General features: G+C 38.1%; 1 protein-coding gene and 1 non-coding gene across 24 annotated transcripts in view; both read left to right on the forward strand.

The window, feature by feature from the left end:
- RBFOX1 (RNA binding fox-1 homolog 1) overlaps positions 1-19395 on the forward strand; it is a 2479284-nt gene that overhangs the window by 1620781 nt on the left and 839108 nt on the right. The gene's annotated exons all lie outside the window — the stretch shown is intronic.
- Positions 17939-18045, forward strand: LOC112437511 (U6 spliceosomal RNA). The gene has a single exon (XR_003026108.4). It is a non-coding gene; the product is annotated as a U6 spliceosomal RNA (small nuclear RNA).

A 19395-nucleotide genomic window follows, 5' to 3' on the forward strand; every position in this document is an offset into this window, starting at 1 on the left:
ATTCACTTCATGGGCTCTGTCATTTGTACCCAAAGACTCCTGCCTAATACAGGCCTTTTGATCCTGCATCTTCCCTTATATTCTCCAACTAGGGAATAGTGCTAATGGTTTATGTCTCTCTGTGTTAATGGACCTCAGTGAAGATGAAATGAAGACCCCTTCCCTTCCCTTCCCTTCCTTCCCTTTCCTTACCTTCCCTTTACCTTCCTTGCTTCCTTTCCTTCCCTTCTTCAAATATGTATTCAGAACCAGATACTGTGCCAGCCACCAGAAACATCTGAATCATCAAGGCAGCCTCCATCTGCTCAGATCTTTTTAGTAGCTGTTTTATTGTTGAGTATGATGATGTAGGAGTTCTATATTCCCAATTCATATTGTTTTGAAGCCACGTCTGAATTCTGAGTAACTCGGATGATGAGTAGACTATGTCTCCTTGGAGTCCCTGTTTGAGGCTAGGATTTAGGTGAGCAATCCTTATCCCACTAAGGAGACAGCAGGACCACCTGAGCCACTGACCTTTAAACCCAGGATATAAAGGTTATCATTGCCCTCTAGAAATATCAAATTGGTAAGAAAGGAAAATGCTCCCTCATGAATGTTCATCAAAGAGTGTTTCCCATCAGGTGATATTCTGTCCCTTCAGGCCATGGTGGAATTCATTAAAGATGAGAAGACAGTGATGAACCACCTCTTGTGCAGGAATATTTATATATTCCTGTATTCTTCAAGATGTTACAAATTCCATTTAATAAGTAAAGTGGTTATCTTAATCACAAACTACCGTGAGGCAATAATGATGATCCATTTGTCAAAAACCGCCACTCAAGCACTAAGGAGATGTGTGTAACAGTTGGCATTTTAAGCATTGTGATTGTCAAACCACTGATTGACAGACCCCTTAATTGTCAATTCAGATAATAATAATTCTGCTGCAAAATGTTAGAGACAGAGAAAGGGAAAGGAAAGAAAGAGAAAGAGAAGGAAAGAAAAGGAACGGAGGGACATGAGAAGAAAGGGAGGGACAAAGAGAAGGAGGACGTGAGATAAATATTAGACTTGCTTTGGAGTTTTTGAATGGCTTATTGCAAATCGTGTTCAACCCCACATCATTGCTGGCTGGTTGTCTTTCTTATTTGTTGTGAAGTGATTGCTTCAGATACCCTGACACAAATCTCTGTAGAGTGATTTTTTGTGTGGTCAAGAATTTTGTGATTTTAAAAAGACTTTCAGGTTCCTGCTGATTTGGGACTTTGGCTCTCTCTACGCTGATATATAAATCATATTACACCATATTGATAACTCCCCAATCTCTAAATAAATCGCAAACTTATTAGGAAGAATCCCAAAGAAGAAGTCAACACCTTTACTGAAGAACTGTTTAAAAACATGTATTGGTAGCATCTAAGTGATCATGTTATTCTTAGTGAATCAGAGGTCTCCATCTGAAGCATGGGAGAGGTCAAATCCCATGTACGCCAGCTGAAAGAGTTAAGCCATTTTTCTATTTACATGGTTTATTTCACAAGGGTCTGACTCATTGGGCATAACCAGCACAGTTAAATTACAAAATTACTATTTGGTCCTTTTTTTATTGACTACAATTCAAGGCTGCTTCAAGCCTCCCAAATTTAATCCCCGTAGCTCTTTGCCAAGAACATTACGTTTTATTTTCAGTGTTAAACTGTGTAAGATACCCCTAAGGCTACATGGAAACTTACTCTCTGTGATAGCAGCTAACGGAGTGTATCAATTGTTCATGATTTCCCATTCTCCTGTAAATTGGGAGAGGCAGGGAGAGCAGTGGAATGCGAATTTTGTTCTGTCAGCACTTTCTTGCCCCAGCTTTAGCCCAAGCAATGCCTGTTTTGGTAATTAATTATAGTGTGTTTGTAGCTCTTCATTCTCAGTTACCATTTAGCAACCTGTCAAATCCTGAGCTAATGAGCCTATCCCATAGAAATCATTGCATTTACTTTATTTTATTTTTAAGCATCAAGACAATACTGGTTTTTCGTAGGTCAGATGAAGTTGAGAGGGAGATTCTAAACCAGCATATGGAAAAGGCAAGGCTTTTCTCTTCTACTCACAAATGTTCATCCCAAGAATGGCCTTGCTTAAAGTTTTTCATTGATGTTTCTCTATCTAGAAATTGGAGTTATTAAATACAGTTATTAAAATACAGTTACTAACATGACTGTAATTTAATATTTGAAGGAAGAAATAGCTCACTAATAAGTGTCCTTGTCAAAGTGTTGTTGGTAAACAAAGGTTGAATGGTTTCGAGATTTATCTCAAATGATGAACTACACTTTGTAGGGAATGTTTCAGAGGTCTTCCCTGTCTGTGTTGAGAGACTAGGTTAGGATATCTAGCTTAGGATTTTCATCTAAAATACAGGAAAAAGCAGAGCAGATTCGTGATACTTTCCTCCTCTTGTTGCTTTTGTGTTGTTGTTCTTTCTTCTTTAATTGTGGACTTGAAGGAGTTCTGTAACCTCGTTATGGGAAGGACTTAGGCATAGCAGTTTGGTTTCAGGGCAGAGGTAGAACATACTCCTTGAAGCTGCTTTCATATGAGGCTTGCTTGTTTTACTTAGAATCATACGGTTACAGCTCAATTAAAATAGCAGAGTTTTCTGAGAATGATTTCATTCACTTTATGTGAGACTAAGACGATTTCATTTACTTTATATGAGACATATCACTAATCTCTACTAAAGAATAGAAACAATAATTTTATGGAATTACATATCAGAATATGAGTGTTCAGCTCAGCCTCTTTATGGAACAGTGTATACCAAAAACACATCTTTATTCTTAGTTGAAAGTTTTAGAAAACCCAAAAATTAGAGCAGTGGCATTCGTCTCTGGTGGTTAGAAGTACAGTCTTTAATTCAACATGCAAAACTCAGACTCATAGCTATTTCTGAAGCCCAGCTATAACTACAGTATCATGTGGTCAATAAGTTCTGCATTTCTAAAGGAAGATATTATTTTCACTGTCAATCAAAAGTAGGTAAAAACACATGTACACATTTTAGCTTAGCTGACCAGGTCACAGGAATGTGTACCTGTTTATGTATAAGTGCCAGGACTGAGGCTGGAAGGAGGCAAGTTATGCTCCCTTAATACCATCAGTGTTGTATTTTCCTTAAAAAAGTATATATATATATATACACACACACATACACATATATATATACACATATATATACACATATATATACACACATATATACACATATATACATATATACACACATATATACATATATATACACATATATACATATATACATATATATACACATATATACATATATATACATATATATACACACATATATATACATATATATATACACATATATATATACAAATTAGTTCCTCAATCCAATAAGAACATGATTCTTACTCTTTATAAAAATGCCACCTCTTGAATATTATTTGTTCCCATCTCATTCGTTGATAATATCTATTATATTTTTATAACAGAGTCAAAGATTCTATGCAAAATTCTCTGTTCTCCTCAAACACATGACGCTTTTGCCCATACTTGGTTCTAATATCATAATTTATTTTACTTGACAGCTCTCTGTTCATCAGAGAACTTGATAAGCAGAAGAACAGTTGCTCACTCTTGTTCAGATCTACTGCCCTAATGCCCATGGACCTGCAAATTTCCCAAATGTGAGTGGTTTTTATGCTGCCTGTGGAAATCTGAATTTAGATGAGCCACACTTTGTAGAAAATGCTTTAGAGATCTTCCTGCGGCCTCTCTGTGTGGATAACCTCCATGGAACTGTATTTGTTAGGCACTCAATATTGGAACCATTTAATTCAAATTTTTTAATTGACTACGGTATCAGCAAAATGAGAAATGTCTTTCACCCTTGATCTTTGATAATAGCAGACATGTTAATATGAAGTTACTGTTAAGGCTCCAAAAGGCATTGATACAAGTATATTTTTTCTGCCATCCTTGTTTCTTTATAGATTCACACTTTTGAGTATTCAGAGCTTGCTTTTCCTTTGAGTTAGAGGAATGCATTGGAGAGAAGTGTTATTGATGAGGACTGATTAAGCAAATTAATGAATTGAGACAGCTGAATAGTAAGTGAGAAGAATTTGAGGAGCAGAATTGGTTTTTGCTCATTGACTGTAAAGTGTAGGCGTTAAAACCACAAGGGTACCTGATGGAACAAGCTATAATACCGAGGTAAGTGAAGAGAGAGCATTTGGAATTGTATACTATTTTTCCTCTTCCAATGAATAGCTGTGTGCTAGCTGTTCACTGCTTTCCTGGCATATGTTTTTCTTGTTTCATTTTCTGAGTCATCTGCAATAGCGGAAATGAATTCATTCAACAATATATATTGAATGTCCGTTATGTTCCAGACACAGTGTTAGGCACTTAATGGTACTTGTGGAAATACATTATTTAATGTCTGATGACTAAACGTTCCCAGTTCTGATGGAGTCAAGTGTTTTTGGCTGGGGATGGTAATATTTGGAAAGCATCTTGGAAAGCATTTATTATTTCAAACTCTTCAAATCTGCAAATCTTAAAAACTAGGCAGCACTACACATTGGCTAAGACGTGGGGGCAGCGGGCACTCTATGGTGCTGCTGATGGAAGTGTATATTGATGCACCTGCTTTGGCGCTCACTTTAGTAACATCATGGGACATTCAAGATGCATGTATTTTTGAGATATTTCATCCCTAAATGCACACATGAAGGAGACACATAGAAGATTCATTGTGGCATCCAAGCAAAACATTAGGAAGACAACAATCAACCAAACATTAATTGTCCACCAATAGGGAAATAGAAGATAAATTGTAGCAAAAGTCATGTCTGGGGTGTCATGTTAAAATAAATAAATTAGATCTCTGTGTGCCAATGTGGATAAATATGAAAACCATAATGTTGAACAACAACAAAAAGTAATTTGCAGCAGGAGACATACAGTATGACATCATTTATGTGCAGTTTTTGGACACAGTAAAATGTTTTCAAATATATATAAATGTATTCAAAAATAGATATTCCAAAATATACATTTATATGTATTTATATATGAATGTGCCCAAAAATATATATTCTCTTGGGGTATATGCATATATGGTAAAATGAGAGAGAGCTATGTGGGAATGATACACAGTAAGTTCAGCAGTATGCCCACCACTGTTAGGGAGTAGGGGAGCGGTTGTTATCTGCGAGAGTGACTGAGAAGGATTCCATTATATTTGTTATATTTTATGTTGCAAGCGGCGGGTGGACATATGGCATTTGCTGCAGCATCTTCCATATTTTTTATATGTCTGATGTATTGCATAAGAAAAAAGAGTGCATCTGAACAGCTACAGTTACCGCTGTGTGTGTGTGTATTTGCATGCTGAGTTTTTTGAGCACCACACTCTAACCATAGTCTTTGCAAAAGGGTTTTGTACAAAAACAAGGTCCCTTTCGAGTGCAGTGTCTTGGTAAGATTGTTAAGGGCAGATGAGCAAAGGGATGCAGTACCCTCAATCTACAAGACAAAAGATGGACCAGTCAAGCAGTTCCCTAATGTCTTTGATCAATGTAAACTGCTAATTGCAAGGCCTGACTCTCTTTTCCAAAAGGAATGATTCCCCTCCCACCCCCCTCCCCCACGACTCAATTACAAGAATAATTGCTTCAACTCTCAATGTTTCTTTAACTGGGCATGTTCAGTGTTAGCATCTTAGGCTCTCATTTCATATGAAACTACTAAGTTGTTCCAGTAAACAGCCTCTACATTGGGTCTTTCTGTTGCAATATTACAGACTTGGCATGCAACCTCCTCTATTTTTCGCTGTGTATAATGAGGTCAAATTCGTTTTGGAAGGCCCAGAAGTCTTCCAGATTTACAGCTATTTGAAAACCCTATTGATAATAAGTATTTGGCCAAAGTGTTTCCACGTTCATACACTCCCCCTCTTTCCTGGCCAGCGTCCCTTGGTGTTTTTTTTTTGGTGTTTTTTTTGTTTTGTTTTTTGTTTTGGTCTAGCCTGCACTTTCTCCCTGCCCAGAAATGTCGTTAACATTAACAAGAGCTCTCTCTGGCACTGGCAGGGGATCTGCAAACAGAACTGGTTTGGAATATGCAATGGGAGGCTTGAATCAAACAAAAGCTGTGATACAGACTGTGGAGTCTGTAAGACAAACTCAATAAGCTCCAGTCAATACTGTCAGGAAAAATCACAGCAAAACTGATTTTGATGAGAACATGTCATTGGGCTGTGAGGGAGACTTGGAAAGGATGCTTCAGCAACAATAACAACAGAAGAGTTTTTCATTTAACTTTTAGATTATGAAGGGCTTGCTGTGTGCGTCATGTTTAGGGACATAAATAAGTACTGATCCTTACTCTAGAGAGTTATTGCACATAAGAAACCCAGAGTCCTAGGCCACCTCCAGAGATTTTAATTCTGTAGGTCTGGAGTGGAAACTGTTTGCCTTGTGAACAAGCTCACAGACGATGCTGATCCTGCAGATTCCTGGAAGCACATTTTGAACAGCAAGGCCCCAGAGCAGGTTCAATGAAATGGAGGAAGACAGTCAAATAAAAATCCTTTCATTCAGTGCTATGGGGAGATGCAATGGCAGAGTTATTAGCAATATTACAGTTACCTAGGAAAAGGAGCAAACAGCTCTGCCTTGCCCAGGCAACCAGCAGAATGGAGGTGATACTTAACCAGCATCTTGAAGAGTGAAGAGATTTCCAGGAAGAAAAGAGAGTTCACGTTACAGGCAGAGGAAGTGACATGAATGAAGTACAGGACACAAATGGAAAATGAAAGTGGTTTTGTATGAACAGAGCTGGAGGTAGAATTGGAATCATCACAGATGCTCTTTAAGAATTGTCTGTGGCTCACACCTGTAATCCCAGCACTTTGTAAGGCCGAGGCTGGTGGATCACCTGAGGTCAGGAGTTGAAAATCATCCTGGCCAACATGGTGAAACCTCGTCTCTACTAAAAATACAAAAATTAGCCAGTGATGGTGGCCGGCACCTGTAATCCCAGCTACTCAGGAGGTTGAGGCACGAGAATCACTTGAACCCAGGAGGCAGAGGTTGCAGTGAGCTGAGATCACGGCACTGCACTCCAGCCTGGGCGACAGAGGGAGACTCTGTCTAAAAAAAAACAGGAAGACAGGCCACAGCTGATTATTGAAGGAATTTGCACAGTCCTTCTAAGGTGTTTGGTACATTATTGTATGATGTATGGTGGAGAACAGTGGAAGGATTTTTACAGATTATTGGTGGGAGAGTGGATGAAGAGAAATTAATAAGCAGAAGATCAAAAGTCTAGGTGAAAAAAGAGGAGGGCTTGCCTGAGTTAGTTTTTGGAATAGAGAAGGACATGGCACAAAACATTCTAACCTAAAGGCAAGACCCTCAAGGTTGGAGACAAAGTATCTTCTGGATGCAGATTGGAAAAAGTGATCAACAGCAAATGGTCAAGATGAATGGGTAGAGACAAAACGTGGGTCACCAGGAGGGGGATGACTCACTAATCTTCAAGAATCTATGGCTAAAGATTCAAAGCTCCTTACTAAAATTTACAAAAGGCCCATAATGGAAGGAACTAAGCAAGTTTTGCCTTCTGCTACCTCTAAATTCTTTATGTTGCCTGTACAAGTAGAACACACAGCAGGAACTGTGTTTTAATACTAATTACAATTATTTTCTGGTTACATAGATAAATGTAAATGACATTAAAGATGTGATCTGTTCCTGGATGCCATTTTTATCTTCTTTGTCAGAAGGAGGGAGAGAGAATGGCATCAAAATACCAAGGTTCTCTTTTTCTTTTTCCTTAAAAAAAAAAAAAAAAAGAAATGACCCTAACCACAAATTTGATGTCTGCACTTTTTTTTTTTTTTTTTTTTAACCAAAACCAAATACAACCTTACGGAGGTAATAAACCTTGTGATACAGTCTCAGGAGGTTGTGCTATGAAAGGAGCCAAATCAGGTAACCAGAAACAAATACCAAGTTCTTTACTGGTATTTTGAATATTTATTAAACAGTTACCAATCCATTGCCATTTGTTTCCTTCACACTTTATGCTCCCTCCTTCTTCCTTCTCTTGCAGAATCCTCACAACTGCTTCTGTCTTTATGTTCCTCTTTTTTGTTGTTGAGATTATGCCTTGCAAAACCTCTAATTAACCTACCTAGCAAAAGCTGAACCTTCTTCAGACTACAGGGAGAGTAGTAGAAAAAATAAAAGTGACAAACAAAAAAGCGAAGGAGTCTCTTCAGCAGGAAGAAGGAGGGGTCATTTCAGGGAAATTATTTTAATAATTCTTGTCCCATTACATAAATAATTCACTTTTTGCTTCTGTATCACTGTATTCCTAGGGTTCTTCTCAAAGCATAACTCTTCCACATTTAGACATGTTCAAAAATAAGAAATTAGAGAACACACTTCATTCTGAATAATAAATTCAGACTGCAGTAAAGGAAGGCTATTGGTTTTACTTTTGCAGGCACAGACATTTTGTGAAATCACCAACAATTCAGAAAAGAAATGACATCATCATGCCCGAAAAAGTATAAATGACATAATCTCAAATTAACACATAAAAACGTTAATTAAAAATTAATTTTAAACCCCGTATTCTCCCCTTCCTTTTTTTTTTCTTTTTTTAAATCATGGACTAGTACATCAAAACAGGCTGGCTGTGTCAAAGGCAGGATATTTGGGAATCAAGGATCTGATTCAAATGTTTTATTTGTTCTTGATGGAAAATTCCAAACTGGCTTTTAAAGCCTTTCAATAATGCATGGAATCCTGTAGAAAAAGTTGCTTCCTAGAAGATGTTGCTCTGTTCAACCTGTATTTTTAAGTGTCTTTTTCCTCTAATGTGGGTTTAAAAACAATAAGGAGAGACATATACTACTTGGGTATTTTGTTGAGGCCAATTCCCTTTTTTTATCTGATGTCATGTGAATGGATACTCATCAAAACAAGAGGGGCGTTTTTGGTTTCTCTTTTTGCTGATAAATCGAAAACACAAAGGTCAAAAATAAGCCCTGTTCCTCAATCCCAGTGCCAATGTTGGAGTGGGTTTTTCTTTTTTTTTTTCTTTTTGAGATCGGATTTTGCTCTTGTCACCCAGGCTGGAGTGCAGTGGCGCGATCTTCGCTCACTACAACCTCTGCCTCCTGGGTTCAAGCGATTCTCCACCCTTAGCCTCCCAAGTAGCTGGGATTACAGGTGCCCACCACCATGCCTGGGTAATTTTTGTGTTTTTAGTAGAGATGGGGTTTTGCCATGTTGGCCGGGCTGGTCTCGAACTCCTGACTTCAGGTGATCCACCCGCCTTGGCCTCCCAAAGTACTGGGATTACAGACGTGAGCCACTGCGCCCGACCTGGAGTGGGTTTTTTAAGTACTTATAGTAATTACTTGAATAATATGTGTTCATTGTAGATAACATGAAAAATGCAGAAAAACACAAAGAAGAAAAATGATTTCTAATTTTACCAGTGTTTATCATTAGTGTGTGCCATGCGGATATTTCCTTTCTAGCCCCACACACCCAGGCACCTTCCTATTTTTTAACATTTATTTAACACATGGTTAATGACTTGCTACTCTGCTCCAGGAATTGTATCAGGTGGTAGACATACAATTTGTATTAATTGTAGATAATATTTTGTGATCCATTATTTTTTAATTTAATAAGATACTATGCCCTGAGATGTATTCTTCATGATGTGTGATGACAACATAGTAATCCCTAATTCCTTTAGTTACTAAGTTCATTTTACCTTCTCATTTTGCCTCTCATTTGCTATTTTATCACCTTTCACAAATGGGTTTATTTGTTGTTATTTTTTCCTGCTTTATTTGTAAGCAATATTAGATAACAGTTGCACAAGGAGAATTTTCAGGTACAATTAACTTCTCTCTTTTTTTGCGTGTAGGCTTATTTCTTCCTGACAAGTCTTTTGCCTTCTAAGTAACTTAGTGTTGAAACATTACATGAAAAAGCCAACTCATTTGGTTCTTGCCCAGTAATGTCTAAATCACATAAGAAATGCATTGAAAAAACAATCAGGGGAAAAAAGAGGGAGTCATATTGGCTAGCACATCTTTGAATGTATGTGGAAAGAAAAGAATAAATCTGGATTGAAATAGAAGCCAAAAGATGATATTTTTATGGAAAATAATTCCCCTCTCCTTTTCTTTCCCCAGCTCTTTTTCTATCTAATATGCATTTTTCTTTATATTATAAAACAGCTTTGCTCACCTTATCTCTGGTAGTTCTTTATTACTTCAGTCTCTTCTCATCATTTTTTAATGTTCTGGAAATGTAAACTACTTTCCTACCACTTTTCATTTTTGTGGATAGGGTGGCTGATGGGCTTTAAGTTTCAAGCTATGATGAAACAAGGAAATAGATCACTTCTTACAGTGTAATAATGGAACTCTGTTGATGGGTCTAATAAAGAAGAAAAAAAATCAAACCTTATCCATCATCTCCATGACTTCTAGTGTCTTTCCCATCTGCATCTTCGTGTTAAGCAAAAAATATATAATGCAAAAAGTGTGTTTCACAAAGGACTTTTTTTTAAAAAAAGGTTAGGGCTTTCTTTCCTTCTATTTTTTTTTTTTTTTTTTTTGAGTTGGAGTCTTGCTCTGTCCCCCAGGCTGGAGTGCAGTGGTGCGATCTCGGCTCACTGCAAGCTCCGCCTCCCGGGTTCACGCCATTCTCCTGCCTCTGCCTCCCTAGTAGCTGGGACTACAGGCGCCTGCCACCACGCCTGGCTAATTTTTTTGTATTTTTAGTAGAGAAGGGGTTTCACCGTGTTAGCCAGGATGGTCTTGATCTCCTGACCTCGTGGTCTGCCTGCCTTGGCCTCCCAAACTGCTGGGATTACAGGCAGGAGCCACCGCGCCCAGCTAAAGGTTAGGGTTTTCTAAGGTTGTAACTTTTGCATGTGTATTACTTGCCACACAAAGCATCAAGATAAGGAAACCAGCCCTTATGGGTCCTTAGCTTCATGACAATATCTAAAGGTCATACTGTTTTAAGCATACAGAAAACCCTCTAGTCAGACTCTGTGTTAGCTGTTCTTTAAGAAAAAAAAAAAAAAACTTCCATGTCTTGCTACTATTATGAGTTTGTATTTAAAAATTTAATTCTAACCAGCAAGAACACTTCCAGTGGGATTTTCTGATAAAGCAGTCAGGTTTTAGCTTGGAGATGTACTAAGTGCAGAAGTTTTGTGAGTTTTCTTCTTGGTCTTGCAAAGAAAAGCATGAAGCTATATAAGTCTTTCTGTAGGGGAAAAAAAATACTTTTTTTCTTCCTTTTTTTTCCTTTCTGATGAGCATGGATGGAGGAGAGATCCATCCATATTCTGGATCATTATTGGCTCTGATGATGGTTTTGTACAAGGAATAACCTCTCTTGGGGTAGTGATTCTCTTTAATGACCTTTATAAACCAGAATTTTTTTCATCTGAGAAACTAATGAGGATTAAGGGAAGAAAGGGGGCTGGGTGTGGGGGCTCACTCATGTAATTCCAGCACTTTGGGAGGCCGAGACAGGTGGATCACTTGAGGTCAGGAGTTCGAGATCAGCCTGGCCAACATGGCAAAATCTCATCTCTACTAAAAATACAAAAATTAGCCAGGTGTGGTGGTACCGGCCTGTAATCCCAGCTACTTGGGACGCTCAGGCAGCAGGATCGCTTGAACCCGGGAGGCAGAGGTTGCAGTGAGTGCCGAGATTGCCTGGGTGACAGAGCACAACACTCTGTCTCAAAAGGACAAAAAGAAAGGGATCCAACATATATTTATCAGTTAATGTGTCAATTACCCATGGCATCATTACCTTTAGGTTTGCTCAGAACAAGTCCTGTTTATCCCTTGATCCTGGTGTAATTATTAACATCCCCCTTTCTGCTGACAGGTGTCCCAGTTTCAACAATGTATTATACAGTCATTCCATACTCTTAAACAAGAGAGTAATCAAATATAGAAGTCAAGCGTCCAGAACTATGGCTCAGACAAATTGGCAGTTGAATTCTGATTTCTCTACTTGATTTTTTCTGAGAAGCTGAAACTACTATACTTCAGTTAACTTATTTGAGAAATAGGTATAATAGTAATGTTTTTGCCGTATGGGTGTTGAGAAAATTAATATGTGAAATTTTTATCAAAGTACCTGATAAATAGTAAATACTCATTTCACATTAGCAAATAATTATTCCCATATTTTTTTTCATTGAAGTCTTTCAGTGCTACATGTTACAGCCTCCAAGTCATTTAATTTATAGAAACAGAAGTACTTCCTGGTCAGCAGCTTTAGACACAGGAAGTAGTTTATCATAAGAAGATGGACACAGAAAGTGGTTTGCTGAAATAAGAGGATGGTAAAACAGAGTGGATTCATCTATGATAAGTGTCTATAAAGGGATTATGGATCTAGAGAAATTTCTGTAAGTTTTCTTTTGGGTTAGTGTTCAAATTGGTAAAGTTGCCAGGGCGAGGTAGGAAAGTCACATTCAAGCCAGTGTTTCATATTTATTGATTTATGATTTTTTTTGAGACAGTCTCACTCTGTCACCCAGGCTGGAGTGCAGTAGTATGATATCGGCTCGTTGCAACCTCTGCTTCCTGGGTTCAAGCGATTCTCCTGCTTTAGATTCTAAAAAGCAGCGATTCTCCTGCTTTTTAGCCATGTTGGCCAGGCTGGTCAGAACTTCTGATCTCAGGTGATCCACTTGCTTTGGCCTCTGAAAGTGCTGAGATTATAGGCATGAGCCATTGCACCCAGCCAGTATTTCTTAAAGATAGGTAATAAGGTTGCATCTTTTTGCTCCTTGAAAGATGGGCTTTGCCATATGACTGACTTTGACTAATGAAATATGCAGGGAGGTGATGTGACTTTCTCATAGGTGGATGCTTGAAGTGACATTTTGTGAGTTACCACATTTTCTAGCCCTTGCCTTAGAGATTTTGGATACATGAGGTGAGAGAAACCGTCTGTCAGCTCATGTCCCTGAGTGACTACAAAAAACAAAAATTCCAGCCAACCTGTATTGAGCACATGGTACGAATGAGAAATAAACTTCCATTGCTATAAGCCACTAACTTCAGGGGCTGTTTATTACAGCAGCATTGTGTTGCCCATACTGGCTTATGCATCTTGCCTCTTGCTTGCCTGTCATATCTTCTGCTGCTTTGCACTCTCATCTCTTCCTTCTCCCACTTGCCATTATCAGCAACATTTGCTGACCACCTATATGTGCAAAGTGCTTGGTGTCAGTATGTTTCTCATAAGAACCTTATCAAGTAAATACTTATTATATCTTGCCACTGCCAGATGAAGAAATGGGTTCAGAAGGTCACTGTTCACAAATCCCATAGTTGTAGGCAGAGAAAGAGTCAAACATGGGTCTTTCAAACTCCAAATTCTGTTATTAACCACTGTGCTATCTGTCTTGTATTAGGAAGGAGTTCACTTACTGTCTTTTGAGGTTTTTTTTTTTAATGTAAATGCCCTGAGTTTTTCAACACATATAAAAGGGTTTTATGAATCCTTTTTGTTCATAAAAGGAGATTAACATTAATTTCTGTGCAGAGTAGGATGAAATAGAGAAAGGAAGAACAGGAAAAATATAATCGGAATCTGTTTTCAACTCTGACGTGTTAGAACTAGGATTTTTACCCTTCTCAAAACAAATTCTAGGACGCACATTCATCCAGTTGGCAAAGCCATGTGACTCTAGAGAACCGTGTTGACTGATTGGAAATGGGTAAAATTCTAAACAGCATCAGCTTGATGTGGAATTTCCAATTACTTAATTCTGATTGGTTTTGAAGACACATGAGGTGACTGCTTCACGGGAATCAGGAATGAAGGGGAATCTGTTCAGAACGTATATGTCTCCCTGCAATAAAAGCAATTCAAAGCCATAAATTACTTATATCATCTCAGCATCTTGGGGACTGCTTACTAATCTTAGGACCTATAAAATAAGGGATCAAAGGTAACATTTTCTATGTTGATGCTGTGAGATCTATGCATAACTATCTCTCAGCTGGCCCTACGAGTTTAAAAATTGTTAAACTGTCAATTTACTAATCTTTCTTTTTGGATGATGATGATAATGATGATTTTTTGCATAAGGCTCTTGGACCACCTAGTTTTCACAGGATGGTGATGAATGAGTTTAGGGTTTGGCCCGAAAACCTTATTTCATCTAGAATTTTGCAGGCAGAGCCAAGAGAGTTAGCAGCCTGGGGTGGGGCAATGGAGAGAGCATTCCCTTTGGTCGCTTGAAAAAATCAGTGCCTTTTTGTTTGTCAGCACTACTGAAATTCAGCACTGCTAGGAAACAGAAACCTGATATTCCAAGATGCTCCTATTGGATTTTCACATATCTCGTTTGCATTTGGATTGTTTCAGCAAGTCATACCTCACTTCTGTTACCTATAAATATCTAAGGTTTTAGTTGATGCACGTCTGGCTAGCTTCACAACAAGGATTTAAGACCTTCACGATATTATTTGCCATGAATAATTGCTAGTGGAACATACTGGATCACCTTGTATAACTTTTGCAGCCTGGTTTTAATTTCAGGTTTGACTGTTATATTGTAGCTTTGCAAAGCAATAACAAAAAAATCATAATGTAGATGAGCAGAAACAAAACGAATGATGATGGGACTATTACCATAACCATAATTTTACAGCACAGTTTAATTATTTGGTTCAGTAATGTTAAATAATTATTTCACCACCAAAATTCCTCCCCACCCCAGCCCCTCAACAAACTAAACAACTGTTTCACCACTAGCAACTAATTTATAAGGCAATTTCAGATTCTTATGACTTCTTGTCGCTCTGAGATTTACAGTCACTAATAAAAGGCCCTAACTTTGAGAGGCATGAATTACAACTCATTTATAAAGAGAATAAAAAATCAGACTTTTTCCATTTCTATCCATAAGTGTCCATATTCCTGTAGACTTGGATGTAAGTGGATGAAGCCCAGTATCCAGTGAATAACAGATGCTCATTAAATATTGGAAAGCAAATGAAGTCATAAATGCGTATAAAGTAGGCATAGTCTTAGGAATGGACAAGATGACTTATCTTTCTTCTTACATTCTTTAGGATGGAATTTGATGAAGGTTCCTTTCTTTTCTTTTTGAATAAACCAACTGAAGTTTAATTCCATGTTTCAGAAAATCACCCCCGCTTTTTTTGGAGATGGAGTGTTGCTCTGTCCCCCAGGCTGGAGTGCATTGGCATGATCTCGGCTCACTCTAACCTCCCCCTCCTGGGTTCAAGTGATTTTCCTGCATCAACTTTCTGAGTAGCTGGGATTACAGGCGTGTGCCATCACGCCTGGCTAATTTTTGTATTTTTAGTAGACATAGGGTTTCAGTATGTTGGCCAGGCTGGTCTCAAACTCCTGAGGTCAAATGATCTGCTCATCTCGGCCTCCCAAAGTGCTGGGATTACAGGTGTGAGCCACTGTGCCCGGCCTCAAAATCACTCTTGACTCTTTCCTCTCCCTTATCCCTCATGCCCAAAGATCAACTCCAGTGGTTTGTCCCCTCTTAATTATTGACTGAAACTTTTTGCTTCTCTCCATTCTCCTTCTATTCTCCTGGCCAAAGCCACTCTTCCCTCTTGCCTGGAGTGCTGTCAACACTTCTAAACTGGCCTTTCTTCCTCCACTCTTATCCCCATTATTCTCCATATACCAGTAAGAGTGATTTTCTGTTACATGATCGCCATCATTCTTGCTGAAATTTCTACTATACCTTCCACTGATTTGAGGATCAAGTCTGGAAATTTTGTCAGTGGCCCTCAAAGTGCAGTTGCTGCTTAGCCTATCGTGTTCTAAATCCGCATCTGATGGCACTTTGTCACAATCCAGGCTCTTTGAGAGAGGGAGAGAGTCTGTGTGTGTGTGTGTTTGTGTGTGTGTGTGTGTGTCTGTTTCCGTCGGTAGAGTATGGGGATCTCTGAAACACTTTGTATACTCAATCTTATTGTTCATTATGATTGTGTGTAGGCATCGTTTCTGGAAAGCCTCTCAGTTACATACCCTTCTTTGTCTTTTCACAGCATAATTGTAATGGTACCTGTTATGTTTTAATATGATACCCTTTCTTTTCCACCAAATGGAAAACTGTGAGAGCAGTACTACGTCTATCTTAGTCACCAACTTGTGCTCAGCACCTAGCATGGAGACCAGCACATAGTAGAGATTTAATAATTGTCATGTAAATGGATAAAACACATCTATCCAGTTGGATAACTTGGGGTAGTTTTGCTTCTCTGCAGTCTGTCTCCCTCTCTTCCTCCCTTCTCTCTGTTTCTCTCTTTTTCTCTTTCTCGTAGTAATAATAGCTTTACTATGACCATAGCTCTTTTTTTAATCTATCACCTTTTAACACTTTAAGAACTATTTCTAAAAACTCAACTTAGGAAACAGCTGAATTAGCCCCTTTCTTTAGGTTTCAGGCTTCCCTGAATTCCCTAGGATTTTCTTATTTGAAAGTCTCGTTCCTGTTTATATTGGAAAGATTGTTTAAAAAAAGAAAAGAACGTTTGGAGGGCAACAAAACACCCAATTAATGTGCAACTACTTTGAATATTCCTGCAGTGGCAACGGTTAAAGTAGAATGATTGCACACTGTCACTGCTAGCAAAATTATAATCCAGGGTAAGCTAGATTTAGAGTTGTGTCTCAAAACCTGTGTTTTTTGTCCTTCAGGAGTTAAAAGTGCAAAAAAATAAAATAACTGAGATAGAGTTGAATTGATTGCTTCGAACAAAATGGTTAAATTCTGTTTGGGTCTTTAAAAGAGTTAACAGAATATAACAATTCAAAGACTCCATGTTCCATAAAAATAGTGCTATTAGGAAGAAAGCCATACTTCTCAGTAACCTCCCTGACACTTGCTCTGTTTTACTTCCCCGGCCGCAGCTGGTCTTGAGTATAATGCCATTGATTTTGAGAGATCTTATAAAGATAATTAGATATACTGGAGTGTGTTCTATATTCTCAGCATTTCTGAGGCTATGCAAAGCCACCCAAACTTTTGAAATATGTACCTGGTATTTCTTACTTGAGAAACTTTTAGTTTCTATGCACTGGAAAAAAAAAAAAAAACTTTATAGCAGACTTTCCTCCTGAAGCGTGAAGAAGGAATAAATGAGGAGTAGAGATTTTTGCCTCCTTTTTCATTTATGTAAATAAATGTGTGAAATGGATTTTTAATTTATACATTAGTTATCTTGGTCCCAAAGCATAACTCTTTTAACACCTTGAGCTTCCTTATGTTGGAGGGGGAAAAAGAGTGCAAAATCATTAGAGACATGATTATGCTTTAATTTAGGTCTTTTAGTTATGTAAGCAGAATGCAATTAAACAAGAAGTGCTCACTATGACTACATATTTCAAATAGGCTTTCAATTTTTCAGTTTTATGTTTATCTTCTGCAATTGCATAAAACTTCCTCAAGGCTATGACAGTGAATTATAGCTGTGTTCTTGTAATTATTTTCAGCTTAAAAAAAAGAAAAACTTTGCTGCATAAACTATTGCGTTAAACATATTACACGTCTAGTTTTTACTGGGATTCTGTAAGATTTTACACCAGCCGTGAGATTCTCTGCATTCATAGATTTAGAAGGAAAATGTGAGTATTTATGGCATCATCATTGTCACTGTCACTATCATCCTCTCATTGTCGTCATCACCATGAACATCAGATCCACAAGTGTTATCTTGCTTAATTATTGCAGCAACTCTGTGATCTTTATTATTGCCGTTTTCCAGATGAGGAAACCGAGACTTTGAAACATTAAGTAACTTGCATAAAGTCAGACAGCTAGGAAGCATAGTATCTGAAATAGGAAACCATTGCTGATTTTGGCAGCACATACACTGACATTGGAATGATACAGAGAAGATCAGCGTGACCCCTGCGCAACGATGACATGGGAATTTGTGAAGCGTTTCATATTTTTACTAAAAGTAGAAATACCTATTGATCCAGTATCTACCAAAAGGAAAAGAAGTTATTATATGAAAAAGACACTTGCACATGCATGTTTATAGCAGCACAATTCACAATTTCAGAAATATGGAACCAGCCCAAATGCCCATCAGTGAGTAAGTGGATAAAGAAGCTATGGTGTGTGCATACACACACACAAACACATGCTACTCAGCCATAAAAAGGAATGAAATAGGTCAGGCAAAGTGGTTCACACTTGTAATCCCAGCACTTCAGGAGGCTGAGGCAGGTGGATAATCTGAGGTCAGGAGTTTTGAGACCAGCCTGGCCAACATGATGAAACTGCATCTCCACTAAAAATACAAAATTAGCCAGGCATATTGGCAGGTGCCTGTAGTCCCAGCTACTTAGGAGGCTGAGGCAGGAGAACTGCTTGAATCCAGGAGATGGAGTTTGCAGTTAGTGAAGATCATGCCACTGCACTCCAGCCTGGGTGACAGAGCAAGACTCCAGCTTAAAAAAAAAAAAAAAAAAAATGTAATAATGGCATTCGCAACAACCTGGATGGAGTGGGAGGCCATTATTCTAAGTGAAGTAACTTGGGAATGGAAACCAAACATCTCACGGCTTATCTCCCACTTAAAATGGTTTTCCATTCCTGAGTTATTTAACATTGTATTAATATACTAACATATTCTCACTTATAAGTGGGAGCTAAGCTATAAGGACACAAAAGCATAAGAATGATATAACGTACTCTTGGGACTTGAGGGGAAGGGTGGGAGGTGGGTGAGGGATAAAAGACTTCATACTGACTGGGTGATGGGTGCACCAAAATCTCAGAAATCACACCCAATGAACTTATCCATGTAAGGAACATTACCCGTTCCCCCAAAACTATTGAAATAATAATAAAAGAAAAACACTGTTTAAAAAAAAAAGATAATATAAGAAACCAAGAATCTTGGCTTCACAACCCATGTTACTAATCTTAAAAATGATTCCAAGTTGGGCAGAAAATGCGGAGAAGTTGTGAGTGGGAACAAGTGTAGTCAAGGTAAGGGCGAAAAAAATGTAAGGACTCCAAATGTAGGTTGTAATCTTATCAATTGACTGTGTTACCCTAAGTTGCTTATACCATTTAATCATATAATGCCTACAATGCTTGTGCACATAATCATCTTCTTTGTATTATTATAGTGCTCCTGTTGATGATGATGATATTACCACTATTGTAATTCAGGAAATGTCAGTATCTCTGAACACTCTTCAGTTGTCTAAACAATACAACTCGTTACGGTGGGGGTGCGTTCTTTAGAGAAATATTTATATTTTAATCTGTCCTTTACACACAGCTTTG

Source organism: Pan paniscus, chromosome 18, assembly GCF_029289425.2.
Source record: "Pan paniscus chromosome 18, NHGRI_mPanPan1-v2.0_pri, whole genome shotgun sequence".
In the NCBI taxonomy this organism is placed as follows: Eukaryota; Metazoa; Chordata; class Mammalia; order Primates; family Hominidae; genus Pan; species Pan paniscus.